Source organism: Cololabis saira, chromosome 2 (genome assembly GCF_033807715.1).
Source record: "Cololabis saira isolate AMF1-May2022 chromosome 2, fColSai1.1, whole genome shotgun sequence".
Classification (NCBI taxonomy): domain Eukaryota; kingdom Metazoa; phylum Chordata; class Actinopteri; order Beloniformes; family Belonidae; genus Cololabis; species Cololabis saira.
In genome coordinates, this window is record NC_084588.1 from 28,444,162 (window position 1) to 28,459,963 (window position 15,802).

At 38.2% G+C, this 15,802-nt stretch overlaps 1 protein-coding gene across 2 annotated transcripts in view; it reads right to left on the reverse strand.

The window, feature by feature from the left end:
* The window catches only part of apba2b (amyloid beta (A4) precursor protein-binding, family A, member 2b), a 65,936-nt gene that overhangs the window by 38,326 nt on the left and 11,808 nt on the right, over positions 1 to 15,802 (reverse strand). The gene's annotated exons all lie outside the window — the stretch shown is intronic.

The following is a 15,802-nucleotide window of genomic DNA, read 5'->3' on the forward strand; positions in this document are numbered from 1 at the left end:
AGCGAGTTAACTCAAACTCTGAGTCAGTTACTACGGCAACTGACCCTCTGAACCTAACCTGCTCGCTAGCAGGTTTACTTCAATAAAGCCTGAGTTTCTCTCTGTCTCTTCCCTCAGTGGTGTCAATTCAGCCAATGGGCCTTTACGCGATACACATCCGTTTTCTGCACCACGGACAGCAAGCGGCAGAGAAAGCAGAAAAAGCATATCTAACAAACGCAACATATTTTATTCACTATGTCAGTGCAACAATATCACAGGGACATCCGAGTTTAACTTCAAACAGTTAAAGTCCAAATGCAAAAAGGAGAGGGAGGGAGCAGAAGACAGAAAGAGAGAGAGAGTAAAAAAAAAAGTGAAATATTTCCCTTAAACAGATTTATAAGAGGGTAGGGTGATTTGATATCTTACCTTAAAATGAACTTGCATAATTAATCCATCAGTCCTAACAGCCTCGTTAATATCTTCTGCTGCTGGGGCAACATCGGACCCATCACTTGCCTTCTTTCTTTTTTTTTAAATTGCGTGGGATTTCCCTCATGCACGCGCTTAACTCGAGCTTAACAAACTCAGAGTTGATTGAACTAACTCATATCCGCTGTTCTGGAACCGAAAACTCTGAGTTTCCTATCTCAGGATAAGTCAATTTGGAGTTCAGGTTTAAACTTGGAATTTGTTGAACCTGCTTCCTTGAATACCCCTCAGGTTTATGAACATCTGCACCTCAGAGTTGTATTACGAAACACACTTTTGAGCTGCCATTGCTGGTGGAGTAAAATGAAATGAAATGACATTTTTTAATGAGATAAGGTGTTTGTCAACAAGTTTTTTTGTTTTGTTTTTGTTTTGAATGTTGTTGATTTGTAGGGAACATTGAACAATTCGTTAGAAGCTAAAGACCTTTGTTATCTGATTGATGATGTAGAGGGCAAGACTTATTTTGAGCTTCTCACAAATATAAAGTGGTTATTTGGTAATCAGAAAATGTCTGATGACCAGAAATGGGGTAAATTTTACTTGTGCCAAAGGGCACATAAAAATAGACACAGTATTGTGTTCTTTGTCTTTAAAAAAAACATAGACAAAGGCTCCTTAAAGTGGACAAAGCTTTTCTCTGTTTGTATTATCACCTCCGATTGCAATGCAGTAGTCAGGCGGTGGGCAACAGATGAGACAAAATCCCTTTGTAATTCATCACATATCAGCTCTATAAACCTTGAACTTCATTCTAACTCCTTTCTTCTGTGTTTTCTTTAGGTTTTTAGAGTTTTATGTTGTTAATTAATGAAGATTACATATTTTTCCTTTTACGGTGGCCAACTCTGTTGCTGCAGTCATTTAAACTATGATTACAGTAAAAGTTTACGTTAAAGGCATTCTGGTATTATTTGTTTTCTTTTCAACCATTCTGACAACTAATGACAAACTGTAAACAAAGGAAGACCTTTCTACTCTCTTCCTGGATATAAAACTACATAACTGCAATCAATGCTACTATTTCCATGTGGATATCTGTTTTCCAGATAATCAGTCAGGTGTATTACTGAACTCAATAGTACATTCAAGCATGATGGCATGTCTCTAAATTTTGAGGCACCAAGCATGGGAAAATTCTATGATCCATGAAATAACCACCACTGTCATTCATCCGTCATCTTTATCGGGGTCAACTCCGATCATGTGATCTTGTAAACATTTAACTATTATGCATTCATTACCTGACAATACGTACACACCACTGAACAAGCGTTGACATGCTGTGAATGACTCACAGTGCTGAGTTATATGGCTAGTAAATAAAGAACAGAAATATCAGAGACAGGTCGAGAAAATCTGTTCTTTCTCAGCTGTCTCATTAAGATTCAGCATTCGTTCTCTTCACAGTCTCCCACTCACTTCAAGATGACAACAGAAGAGACATGTGGGAGCCAGGAGGGGAAGGATGCAGAGACTTGGTGAGCAGCAGGAATGGCACAGGACCACAGAACGTCCTCCGCCACTCGGCCTTGCCAATGTCCATTTCAACACTTCAGGCACAACACAACAGACACACACCCCTCTTTCACTCATGACTGTTACCATGGCAACTCTTTGTTTTCCATCCCAGCTTTAAGAAGGACTGGCCCAGCCAATCATCAAACAACCCTTTGCACAGAATAAAATCACACACATGTGCACATTCTACGAACATTAGTTCTATGCTAATACCCCCTTTTAATTTCTTTCTTCCCTTTGGTTCTGTAAACGCACCATTCAGCAGCATTTTAAAGGTCAACTGTTTAGAGCAAATTTCCTCTGTAACAACAAAAGAAGGCAGAATAAATACCAACTGGCTTTTTGCCTTATTAGATCCAGCGTTACAGTGTAGCTAAGTAAACTCAAACAAAAGGCCACAATGCTTATTCACAATAGTGTAAAATGTATTCAAAATGAAACATTTAAAGAGAAGAAAAGGAAAATAAATAACCATCATTGCAAGAAATTTTGATTCATTCAGGACTTCAATAAAATTGCTGACAACAGACAAAGACAAGAATAAAAGAAATGTATGCTAACATTCTTTCATTTACGAGGTTGGTGATACATTTTTGCTGCAACAACAATGGCTCTGACAGCCAATTTGTTCATTCTGGTCCTCAGAGGATGAAGATTAATGGATTTGGTGATTGCTGGACATTTCCTCTTAGGCCATGATAATGCAGACATGTCCTGTATTATACAAAAAAAATCCCAAACTCCATTAGACAGATTCCAATGAAAACATAGTCACCTTTCCTTCAGGAAAAATGGTATTAAAGATTGTCTAACTATTCTGTTAGCATCCTCATCACATTTCAGTTTGTTCAGTTCCATGGAGATTCCAGATTCTTCAAAACTAACGACTTTCCCCTCAAGCTCAGCTGTGCTTTGTGTTCAGAGCTAATTAGCTAATGTTGGCTTGGTAACACACTGAACCCACATTGAGAAAATAAAAACAACTTGCCTACTGTCTGGCAATAATCAGGATGGCTGCTTTGTTGTTTGAAGCATATTTTATGGACACTTAGGTCATTTGCTTAACCGGTATCTTTAATGTGTGGCTTTATACTGCAGTGGGAGGTGAGACACATAGAGAGAGATGCCATGCCAAGCTTTATAGCCTGTTGCTGAATTGCTCATAGCAGTTAGACTAGACGGCGTCCCAAAGGTGAGTTATGTAAGGTTTTGGTCATTTGATCTGGTGATGCTGCAGCTATAGAATATTACATTCCGCTGTGATATAATCTCCTCATTATCTTTTCATGTGCTTTTCTCATACTTCTTTTATCTTATTAATTCTATTTTGCTTTTCACTCAGCTGCAATGTGAGAAAGGTTAAGGATAACAACCATTAAACTTCTTCATAATACAAGAAAGTAGCATTTCAAGTGAGTCTTGTTTACAGTACACTATATTATGTGAGGATTCTCTAGTTTTGTTCAACAAGCACAACTAAAAAGTCTATTCATTCATCTGTGCAACATCAGGTGATGCTTTAAAAATAAATGAATGAACTTATCGCATCTAACCACTAGATTCCATATCAACTTCAAATCACCTTTCTGAGCTACAGAGTGAATATCCAAGTTTGTGAGCTGGCCAGGTGGAACACAGACATAAGATGGCCCAGATTTTAGGACAGAACATGAAACACTCTAAAGATTGCCTGGCAACAGGCCCAGCTCACCGAGAGCTAAGCAGAGCTGAATAGCCCCAGAGGGAGACAGATACTGGGGCAATTTCACAGGGTTTAATTGAAGCCGTCAACGAGGATTGGTTACTGATGAGAAGGAATACGTGAGAGAAAGCAAGACAGCTAAACCGCATTAGGAGTTTTTTTTATATAAAACTATTGGGGAAATATGATAACGGCTTTGATATCAAACAAACATCCATTTATGATCAGCACTGCCACCTCTGCAGGCTCATTACTGGCATGGAAAACATTTTGTGCTGAAAGTAATGGGTAATCCTCCCACACTGATGTTTTCCACAGAGCTAAAATCAGATATCAGAATAAATGAGTATCAATCTAACAGCCATGACGATAAAGATGATGAAGATGCTGTGAAATAAAATTGGTAGCTGTATTGCTGCTATAAACGTTGGGTGAGAACATTCTGATATAGATCAACTGGCAGACTGATAGACTGACTGACTGACTGACTGATTGATTGATTGATTCACTGAGAGGGGAGTTGAAAGAAGAGTCATTACTTTTTGTTCCTACTATCAAAAATGGCAGGAAATGAGAGCTGAAGCTGAGAATAAAACTAAAAAGCACACATTAAATGACATGCTTGCTCTGATGTGTTGCCAAAACTTTATAATCTTGGTACACATGATTATGTAACACAAATATCTGAATTACATCACATTGATACAAAATCCAATGTTGACTTTTTGAAAAGGGAAAAAAGAACCACACAATTTTTGGGGGATATTTGGCTTTTTAAGATATTTTAAAGTAATAAATCAGTGTTGCTTAATGCATCTAATGGAGTCTGGTGATCATTTAAAATGTTCCAGTAGCCAGAGACTTGATGCATCAAAACAGTTTTTATTCCATATTGGGTTAACTCCTTACGTGTATTAAAATGAAATTTAAAAAAAAGTTCAGACTGTAAAAAGACTGTACATTTGAATCACTTTCTGAAAAGTCGGAATTTTATACTGCTTAAATTTGGAAAACCAGCACAGAGCACAATGGACAACTGTTACTGGTCTGCTAAACTGACTTGTCATTCCTCCTCACTTGTCATTTTAAAGGTATCTGAAAGTGAGAATTGTTGCCTGGCTGTCAGAATACTCCACCTGATCCCTCAGTAAGCGACCTTTCACAATCCCACTTCTTTTTGACACCAATCTCAGAATTGCCCTCTCCTCTGGCCTTTTATCCTCATTCTTTCTTAACTTTTATTCAACAGAATTTATTTCTCAGCACCCCTCACTCCCTGGACCTCTTTCACATCCTTTCAAATCAAACTGCTGACCCAGATGATTTCTTTTTAATGTCTGGCAATAATGGAAGATTGACATCTGCCTTATAATTGCACTCAGGGTGGACAATGTGCTGCAGTGAACTCATCATCCACAAGTCAGCTCAGATATCTGATGATGGCAAATAAGTGTACTTCTGCTTCAACAAGGCAGTTTTCTACATTGAAGATATTCAGTGGATGTGATGATGGTCAATGTATTTGCTGATAGCACCAAAAGGATCAAGCAATGATGGGTGAAATAATATTCCCTTATCTCACTGAGAGACGGATTGTCTGAATGGTAATGGCCTGGCCCGTTAATATAGTTTGATGGAAGCCGCAGGAAATAACTTCTGGGTTCTGTCAATTAGACTCACCCTGGAGGAAAATGGATCGACATATACTGTGATTCTCAGTCCACCATCCCCTAACCTGCATGTTTTCTCATCTATGCATGGAGAGCAAACACAGCATGCTTGTGTATCAGGTTTCCCAAAGGGTTCTTGGTTTTCCTGTGAAAAATATACCAGTTGAATATATTAGATGTCTTAGTTATGAGAACAACATGCACGCCTGCACATCCTAAAAAAAGACCATGCCAGCATGCTGCTTTTCTTTGTGTGAGGTTTTGCATGGTTTTAATATCATTACCACCTAGCTGACCAGACTAATCACAGAGGAGAACAGAGTGCAGACATGCACAAAGCTCAGATTCCTTCATCAATCTAGATCTGACATTTTTCTCATCTGAGACGGCACAAATATCCATATGTATGTTTGTGTATGTGTGTCTCAAACCTGTATTACAATGTTTCCCAGTTGACAGACTATTTCCAGTTTGTTCCATCTGACTACCTAAAGTGTGGTGAGTGCAGGGTGTATGTGTGTACGTGCTTGTATCTGTGAAAAAGTCACATCAGTCCTTTCAAAGCAGGCGGTTTTGGCACAGCATTGCATCTCTCAGCATCTTTTATGCTTTACTGAACCCAGGGGGAACACACACAGCCAGGCAGAAAGATTGAAATCTGGCCAGTTCTACTTACACAGAAACCCATAATACTTGCCCCACAAATTGCTCCGCATTTTGCCGTGCATTCAATCTTAAAAACATTGTGATGTCTATTCATGTGTGTGCTGCATATTGAACAGGTTGTTGAATATTAATAGAATATTGTTGAAGGTTGTTTTTTTGTTGTGTTGTTGTTGTGTTTTGCATGAACTCTTATGTGCTTTAAAGTTAGAGAATCTTTTTGGATGTATCCGCTTGTAGAAACTAAGGAGACAACAAAAACAGCAGGACGTGACGTTGGATAGAAAAGGAAGGCTTACTATGTAATAATGTATGATTGAAGCTATTTTAAGATTGCGGACTGCTAAACCCAGATATCTTTAGGGAAATCTCCCTGAGATTGCTCATTGAAAATTGTGCCAAGCAGGAACACAGTCAATGTTGTGGTTTGGTAATAAAAGGCAGTGGCTGAATGACAAGATGAAAAACATGCTTTAAAAAAAAAGAATTATGTTTTACATTGGGTCTGGTCCCATTCCTAGTTCACTATTTCAGGACATCTGCAGCTATCGAAGATCACATCCGTCACAACTGTCTTTTGATTTGTCTCTATCAGCTTCTTCTTTCAACTCTAAATCCAGTAAAAAGGCAAAAGATAGCAAATGGGATAAGACATCAGATTATCATTTTCAATAAAACTTAGTGATTTACAGATGTACCAGAGAGAGAGAGAGAGAGAGAGAGAGAGAGAGAGAGAGAGAGAGAGAGAGAGAGAGAGAGAGAGAGAGAGAGAGAGAGAATTGACAACTAGTTTGCCAATTTCAGGCAAAATACTAACTGTCAATCATTGAACTTTACGTCAAATGTAATGATTCAGTTTAGTGTTTGCCATTTTTGTCTCTGTTACAACTTTCATTCAAATTCATACTGACATTGTGCTCTTGTTTAAAATAGGCAACTTCTCAGCAACATTTCCAGCAATTTCAGCAGCAAGAGAAGAACTGCTAGCTTGACTCTATTCTCTTAAAAACCTGTGAATGCGCTTTTTTTTAATTACAAGGAAAACAAAATCAGAATGGGAATGTGATGGCCATGTCCATCACAAAGGTGGTTAGTTAATGTCCACACAGCTACATTTGGACAGTAGATTTGTTTAGCATTTGTTGTACATTATGACATCACCATGTATTCTGAGTGAAGCGTGCACATTTAGTTTACCCTGTCATGCCTAGATAAATGGTTAATTTTCTTTTGCTTTGAGTTATTTTCAGTGGCAGTTGCATCTCTCCTCGTTTGGAGCAAGCCTAGGGACTGCTGACAAAGTGGACCACTTCCCCATCTGAGATGTCATGGGGGGACATGAGCTTGATTGTGTTGGTTTCTGTTCATTTTCTGTGTTCTTCCTTGTGTTTGGTGGGCTGATCAGCCACTATGTAAGTTCCCCCTTGTCTCATTTTGTACATGTACTGTACGGTCAGTTGTTTAAATTAGTGTCCTGTTATGTTACTAGTAAGCTTAAGTATAGTTTACTTGCTTTGACCCTTTTTATGGGCCCATTTTTGCTGGCAATTTTGAGTTTATACTTTCCGTTATTTTCTGTTGTTGTGTTTTTTTATCTCAACTTGTGCCTGCCTGTACTTTGAGTGCAATCCCATCCAATTAAAAGAAACACATTTATAATGCATTTCAATGAAGCTTCTTGGACACAGTAATAAGAAATGAATGCTTCTGTACTTTCTATCTATACTAAGAAATGAAAAGAAATTATTTCACTATAGTTCATAAATGATTAAAGCACAAAGCAGAATGTTTATTACAGTTGTAGATAACATTCTTTTACTTACTTTCCATCTGTCATATGTAAAACGGAGGTTTTGCATTTGAATTCAGGTTACGCCTCCTGCTGACTACTATGTGAATACAACACCTATAACATTTTCACTGCCACGGAGGATTGTTCTTAATTCTACAAAGATTATTTAAACACATTGTCATGTGTGTCTGCAGAGAGAATATTTTTTTCTGAAATATTTATAAAAAAATACCTAAAAGATAAAAAAAAAAAAAGATTACACATTAGTTGAATTTCATACAACTTCACGTTCCATTAGCAGGTACAAATTGGTCATTAAGGGATTAGCCCAGCTTTTATTTCATTTTTTTGTGAAAGGTCAGTTCAGAGGAGAAATAAATCAATGCAAAGATGGGAGCTTGTAGATTTGTTGCCTCAGTAACTCCAGTTTGGTGCTGACTACTAATTTCCCAGTCTCTTGGGATGGAGCCAGCTAGAGATCATTTGAGACAGCAAGGATAGAGGAGGTTCTGAAAGGCTTGGCAACACTGATCCCATGATGACAGCAATCTGGATTATTCCTGCTCTCGTTTGAATCCCCTTACATAAAAACACTGCATCTGCGTTTTAGCTGGACACTAAAATAAACACTGCAAACCCTAGACCTATTAGGTCACTTACCAACCAGTACAGTTGTGGATGAAAAGGGTGCAGGTTCCTCTCTAAGTGCTTCTGCTCTTGGTTGTGTAGGAAAGTGAGTGAAAAGGTTAATTTAACAATTTTCTGTATACAACTGATGAAAACACATAAAGACAGCATATATTTTGTGGTTGTATTGTTTATAATATTCACCAAATAAAAGTCATTGAAATTAATGAAATTATTTTGCTGCTACAATCTATATAGTTTATTTTTTCTGCAATCACCTCTAATTCAATTCAATACTTTTAAAGCCCTGAAAGGAAAGAAAATTATAAAATGATAATAAATGGTATTGAATTAACTATAAGAAAGACGGATTCAATTTAATATCAATAAGAGTCCAATAGTATTGCACTAAAAATTATGAATATTCTAGCAGAAGATTCATACATATTTAAAGTTTTAAAGTTATCTGGATCCAAGAATAAAAATGGCAAGATCCTTGGCTGCAGGCTTTCTGTACAGTACTGCAGGAAAAGTCACATCGGATGCTGGAAGACTGCTGCCACCCATCACAAGCAGGCTAAGAAGATGCTTTGACAGCTGGAGCTTCTACCATCTCAAGAAGAGGAGCACATGTGTCCAACCTCCCCCTCAGCACCAAATATGATCCTCCAGAGAATGACACCTGTTAATGATCCACCAATTCTCCTCAACATATTTGAAGCTAGGGCAACATCTTCTAACTGACTGGTAGCGGATTGGATGATGTACCTTCTGTCATTTCTGACAAGCAATGGCAGGTAGTCATTTTCCCACTCCCAGCAATGGTCTGGAGTTAGCTTTCCCCAAATCCTAGACAGGATGGTTTGCTCCCCCTGAAGACCAGCCCTGGCAGCCATGTGCTGGACAGAAATAAGCTGTAATGGCTACATTTGCTGCCACACCCTACAGCTGAATGTTGGTAACATTTAAGTTTACATCAATTAGAGTTCATCAGTTAAAGCACATTAGTTTTTGATTTGATTGAATGTACACATTAGTTTTATAAATTATATTCTTTTGACAATTTGTAGCAGGCACGTTTAGTTAACTTTTGTTCAGTCTTTTCATATTTTCAGTTTTGCTTTATGTACTGTACTGATTATTATTTTCTGAGTTACCAGTGCTGGGGTCCTGATAATGGAGACTGGGCAGAAGTAAAATAATAATAAATATAAATAATATAACAAAATATTATATAATATTATATATATTAAATTATTATACATAATACTGTAATAATATGTAAATAATTGACATTTATTTACATATTATGCAAACTAGTAAACCGTTAAATAAATAAAATTACTTTAAACTTAATGTTTCCTGACACATAAAATTAAATAAAATTGTTTAACACTCAAAAATAAACTAAAACATATTCTTAAACACTGCTCTTAAATTTTGCAACTTCACATTCAGAACCAATATGTTTAAACACATGCGGGTTAAGAAGAACCCGAAATGTGAAGTTTACATTTATTTTCTATTTAAACGAGGCTTCAAGAAGGAATTCCTCGATCATTTTTGGTAATCGAGTTACTTGAGGTACTCGTAGAATCATTCCAGCCCTAATTAAGTCCAAATATTTCCCTGCTCACATGGTTTATCCAGCTGGATATGTGTGCATCACTTTCACGTTAAATGAGCTGTTGATGCCATCATATATTAGGCGAGTGCACAAAAAGGTTGAGCTGCCGATGGCCCTGCAACCTGTCCAGGGTGTATTGCCTTTTGCATGTAATGAGCTGGGGTAGGCTCAGCACACCCTTTGACCCTATATAGGTTTTACAAATAAGATGATTGGCCTGCCTTTTAACAGTCAGGCTGAAAATAGGCAAATTCCAGTCCCTGGCCGGTTGATCGGTGCATACTTATGGCACTGTATTTCTGAAGGCCATGATTACCTCTGCTGGACATCTTGGCTTTGCACCCTGAGAGCAGAACCATTGAGGAGATGTCACGATTCTCAGACTTTCAGCTTTCTGTGCCATGTTCTCTCGCCCCAAACACCTCATCTCTGTGCCTCACGCACAGATACGGGGCTCAGTTGCGCCTCCATATCAAACTCATGGCAGATGTCCATTGCACATGACAAATTGCTTGTATCGCATGTATCTCATTCATTTTCTATGGAACCAGACAAGGCATGTTTATCGCCTGTGTAAAGTAGTTTGAGAAAGCAGCGTGTCCCTGCAGTGCATCAAAAAGGTGAGCGTTGCTCAACTTTATGCAAATAAAGGAGTCCTGAGGCAGTTATCCAATCAAAGATGACATACTGTAGCTCTCTGTGTCATTGCAAACGGGAAGGCTACAGGTCAACATGAATGCCAAAACCGCATCAAGGAAAAGCTCATTAGTTGCTGTTGCAGGTAACAACAGTACATCAAACTGCTGTGTTGACCATCTGAAATTCTTTTCAGAAAAACTTTTCATTCATTCTTGGACAAGCCAATGGAATTCGCTCATGTGCAATGGACGTGCCACCACAGGCATCTACTCAGACAACAAACAACATCATTTAATCACATGAAATTGGTTATAATCTTCTTTGTCTTTCTGCTTTTCCCTTTAAGGGTCACCACTAAGGCACTATACAATATCTTTGTACCGTATATAAGAATAATTGTAAAATACTTTATATTTCAAAATAAATAATAATGGGATCTATTTTGCATAAAAGTATGTAATTTGCTAATTAATTCTAACTTAATTAATTTTTGTGGAAAAAATAAAAACACAAATAAGTCAAATATATAGAATTTGATACCAGAATGTTGGCACTTATTAAATAAATTATAGGCTTAGTCTTTACAAGCAATGATTGGTCTTACTTCTCCAGTTTCTGTCAAACTCAATAAGGGAAATGTCAGTCAATACATGATAGAATTGCTTCAGCTTTATCCATCTACAGCATATAATATTGAGAAACTTTTAATGGAGTCAGGAGAAATATCAGTGCATAACGGACAAAGCTGGAAACTACTGCTGGATGCACATAACCTTTGAGCCGTCATTGCACAAAATGACCACATTGGCTCAAGAGTACCGTGAAGCATCATAACCATTCAGCTGTCTGCCACATGCACTACACAGGGAGCAGGCAATATATCAATTCTGAACTGAAAGGTTGAAGAGTTGTCTTAACTTGAGCTCATGCCACATGGACAGTTTGTGGTTCAATGGCTCCATGTTTCAACTGGATTTTGGAAAAAACAGACATCAGGGGCGACATGCCAAAAATAAGACCATCCAGGCTGTTTCCAATGGGAGGTATGAAGGCATCTGTAATGGTACGTGTTTGCGTCAGTGCAAATGGAATGGATGATTTGCATATGTGAATTACTATTGATGCAGGGGTAATTATTTATACTGAAGTCTTTTTATGGAGACCCCCTGTTAATTTCAGCAGGACCGTATTACGACCTTATTTTAAATGACTTACAATAGTGTGGCTTCATAGAAACAGAATGTATGAGCTTGACTGGCCTGCCTGCTGCAGCCCAGATCTATCTCCTATTGAAAATGTATGGTTGGGAAAATCAGACACCCCAAAAATAAATGACTTAACCACCTAACATAGAATTATTGACAGAGCTAAAGCAGTAAGTGGTTACAGCGCAAACAACACAAGACTGACGGGTCAACATTTAAAGACAGAAGTTCTAACAAACCTAACGAAGCAGCAGAATTAGCTCAGCTGTTCTCTCCAAAACTCTGGCAGCAGGGTTTCACCATCTGCCACAAAACATAGATCACATGTCCCATGTCATCCTCACAGCCTGAGTCTCCAGTATGTCAGCTTCAAAAATTGCTATCCCCGCTTAACACAGCCACAGTTCATATACCCTGTGGGTTTAAGGATAATGGCTCTTTTGCAACAGCTACAATGTGTTGCGCTTGATGAAAGTGAGAATGTCATAAAGAGGATGGTAAAACAGACAGGAATTAAATGTGAAGAAGACAACTAAAGTGTTAGTCATGTGCAACAAAATACATTCTCCCTGATTCTCTGATTATTAAAGGGGACCTATTATGAAAAACAGGTTTTTTCTTGCTTTAACATATATAAAGTGGTCTCCCCTCAGCCTGCCAACTCAGAGAAGGAGGAAAGCAACCAAATTCTGCAGTGTCTGTACAGCCGCCCGGATGAGCCGTCCAGAGTGATGTGGCTTCTACGAGCCGTTCAGATTCTGCTCCCGTCGTTACGTAACGATGGGAGCGATTTACATAGGTTGGCCTCCGATGCGTGAAACCACGCCCACAACTAACTCCGCCGGCCGGAGCTTCCGCCATTGTTTCGTAGCGGTGTATCCGTTATTTTATACATCCATGGGTGTATCGCGTCATTCAGGCAGCCAATCAGCACAGTGCCGCATTATCATAGCCGCCCGCCCACTCAGAATCCTGCATAGATAATGAGGTTAGAGACTGGGAAGATAAAGACATGGCTCAGAGGCTGAATTTCTAATTTATTTAGCAAAAACAATCAAAAGCTTGTTTTTAAGACATTCAAGGCCTGTTTAAAATAGGTATTAGATGCCATAATAGGTCCCCTTTAAGTGACAAAAAATTGATTGAAAGGATTTCCAAACGTTACAGAGGAGACATCTGTATACCAAAATATTCTGAAGTCAATTGTGGGGCCTATAAGAGAGTCAAGGGAAAGGACAGTGTTCCCAAATAGAACAGCAAATCCACAATAGTAAACACAACCAAAAAAGAAAAGTGTGGTAACCAGACATCAACAGAGTTATCTATAAACAAATCCATAAAAAGATGCACTATAAATTATGCGCAGGAAAATGAAAGACTGATATCAACATACAAAAACAAAAGTTATCACTGTGGTTCTAATACCTATTGAATCATGCAGCGTTTTCACACTGTCCTTCAGCATACTAGCTTAGTTATTTCCGGGCTGGTGCTAGCCAGATTTTGAAGAGAACTCTCTTCTTAAAATTATCTCTTAAACTTGCTTGGTTTTGGTAAACCACTTTTGTTTGGTTTTTCAAGCCTGCTTTCGAAACAATATTGGAGGGTGCAGTAGTCGCTTGCTCTTATCAAGCCTACTTAGGCATTTCCTGCACAGTTCACAAGCATGCATGTTCGGGTAAGTGGGAACTTTAACTGACTGTGGGCCTGTGTGCACAGTTGTCAGTCTAATTGCAGGGTAGAATGGATGCAAATCGATATATGAGGATAGTGCTCATAACCTTCAGAGGTCTTCAAAACCTTTAAAAGTAAAACAAAAAAAGCCCTTCTTTAAATGATTTATGAATGTTATCTTCAGGCTTTAACAAGCCTAGTGTTTCTTGAAGATATTGAAAATATTTTACAAATGAATTTCCAAAGACCAAATTAACTTTCAAAGAACCTTAAGGAAATATTTAATAATTAAATTAAACATTAACTAATACATTAATAATTTAATAAGCTGGCTTCAATCAGATATTTAAGTGCATCTATGAATCACACCAAGGGACCAAGGGAGTTTGTTACATTTGAAAGAAATTTGACAGATTAATTAAGAAACCAAAATTATCACCTGAATCTGCATCACTTTTTTCTTTTCTTTTTTTCAGGGGGCATTAAACACCATTTCTTCACCTGCAATAGCACTCTGCTCTAAGGAGTGATTTATCATGTACTGACTCTTGGCAGGGAATGTTTGGCGTATTGTAGATGACAGACCTGAGATCTCTTTTCTCTCCTCTCACACACCTGATTTAACTTCCGGCCTGTAGGTATTGGGAGAGGCAGCTTGAGCGCCACATTGCTGTTTGTGCCAATGAACTGTAGTGCACATAAAGGTGTCACATTTTTACATAAACTGAAGTCCCTATGTGCACTCAGTGCCCGAGTGCAGGGAAGAATGGTCCTGGTACCCCTCCAACATTTGATGCCATTCTCGTTATGGAAGCGGTGGCACTGGTGTGTGTTCAATACATGATGGCACAGTACCTGTTCTCTCAGTATCTACATTTCATCACACAGCACATCTCAGCAGGAAATCCATCTCCACTGACTACCAGTCTCTGTCATCATTCATGACAGGCAAAGGCTTACAGTGCTCACTTTGAAGCTGCTCCCAGACGTTAACAAACACACAGTCAACATTTTACAAGGTTGCTCACCGCCGTGACCTCTTGCCTCAGAGCAAGACTCTGATTCATAGACCATAGGCACTTAAAGATGGAAAGAAGGTGAAATACAATGGCTTTAAGACAGAGCAATGATAAAAATTGTCCAGGTGCTATGCCGTCACCTGCAGCATTATATTATTTGCCTTACTATATCTCTTACACTGGCTATATCAAGAGGAAAGACATTTTCAGCTAATACTCTATTAAAAAAAAGAAAGAAAAATAAGAAAGCTGGCAGTACACTGGCAGAATAAGTTTGTCCAGTTTTGACCAGTAATTAGTAATCTAAAAAAAATGTTTTTATCATTATGAATACATTAGGAAAGTTCATGTATTTATTATGTCCCCCCCCCTTTCAATTATGAGGGACCTCCAAGGTCCCAAAAATGAATCTATCCAACATGATACATCTGGTATTATACAGTTAAGGGCAAATAAGCACATGCAAAGGTAAGCAGTAAATATGTATGGTCACCCCACCATACACCACCTGGGAAAATTAAAAGCTCTGCACTATCTTTTAGAAACATCTGTCATACCTGGCTTATTGCAGCAAAATCTTGATGAAGGTAGGATAGCTCCCACAATTCCAAGTGGCAGAAACCAACAATAAATGGCCCTCATGATCTACTGACTAAATGCCACACCTATAAATGATTGATGACACCATTAATGTTGCTTATCTCCTGTCTGATATAGGATTATCATGGAAATAAGAGGTTAGCCTCACAACAAACAAAACAGAGAATCACAATGTGCTATCAACCGCAATCTGATTGATTACCCTCACAAAGACTAATATTAGATTTTACTTTCAGATTCCTCTAACGTAAGCATTCATTTATTGAAGGATTTGGTTGACTCTGTGTGGGTGTGTGATCTCTAGAGAGAGCTCTACCCTTCCAGTCTGCACTTCTGTATTTAAAATGAGACACCAGCATTTTTATTGTCCACAGATGATATATTCATGGTGAGCTGCTTATCTCACAGAAAACTGAAATCTATTCTTGCATGCTTGCGGTTCTCTAGCATCCAAGAATATTTTTCCTGTCATTGAGAACACAAACATTCATACATTACAAAAGATGAACAACAAAAGCGTTAGTTCAACAATATCATACTCAAGGTTCTGTTGTATCGGCTGGACATTTATACACAAGAAACAATAACT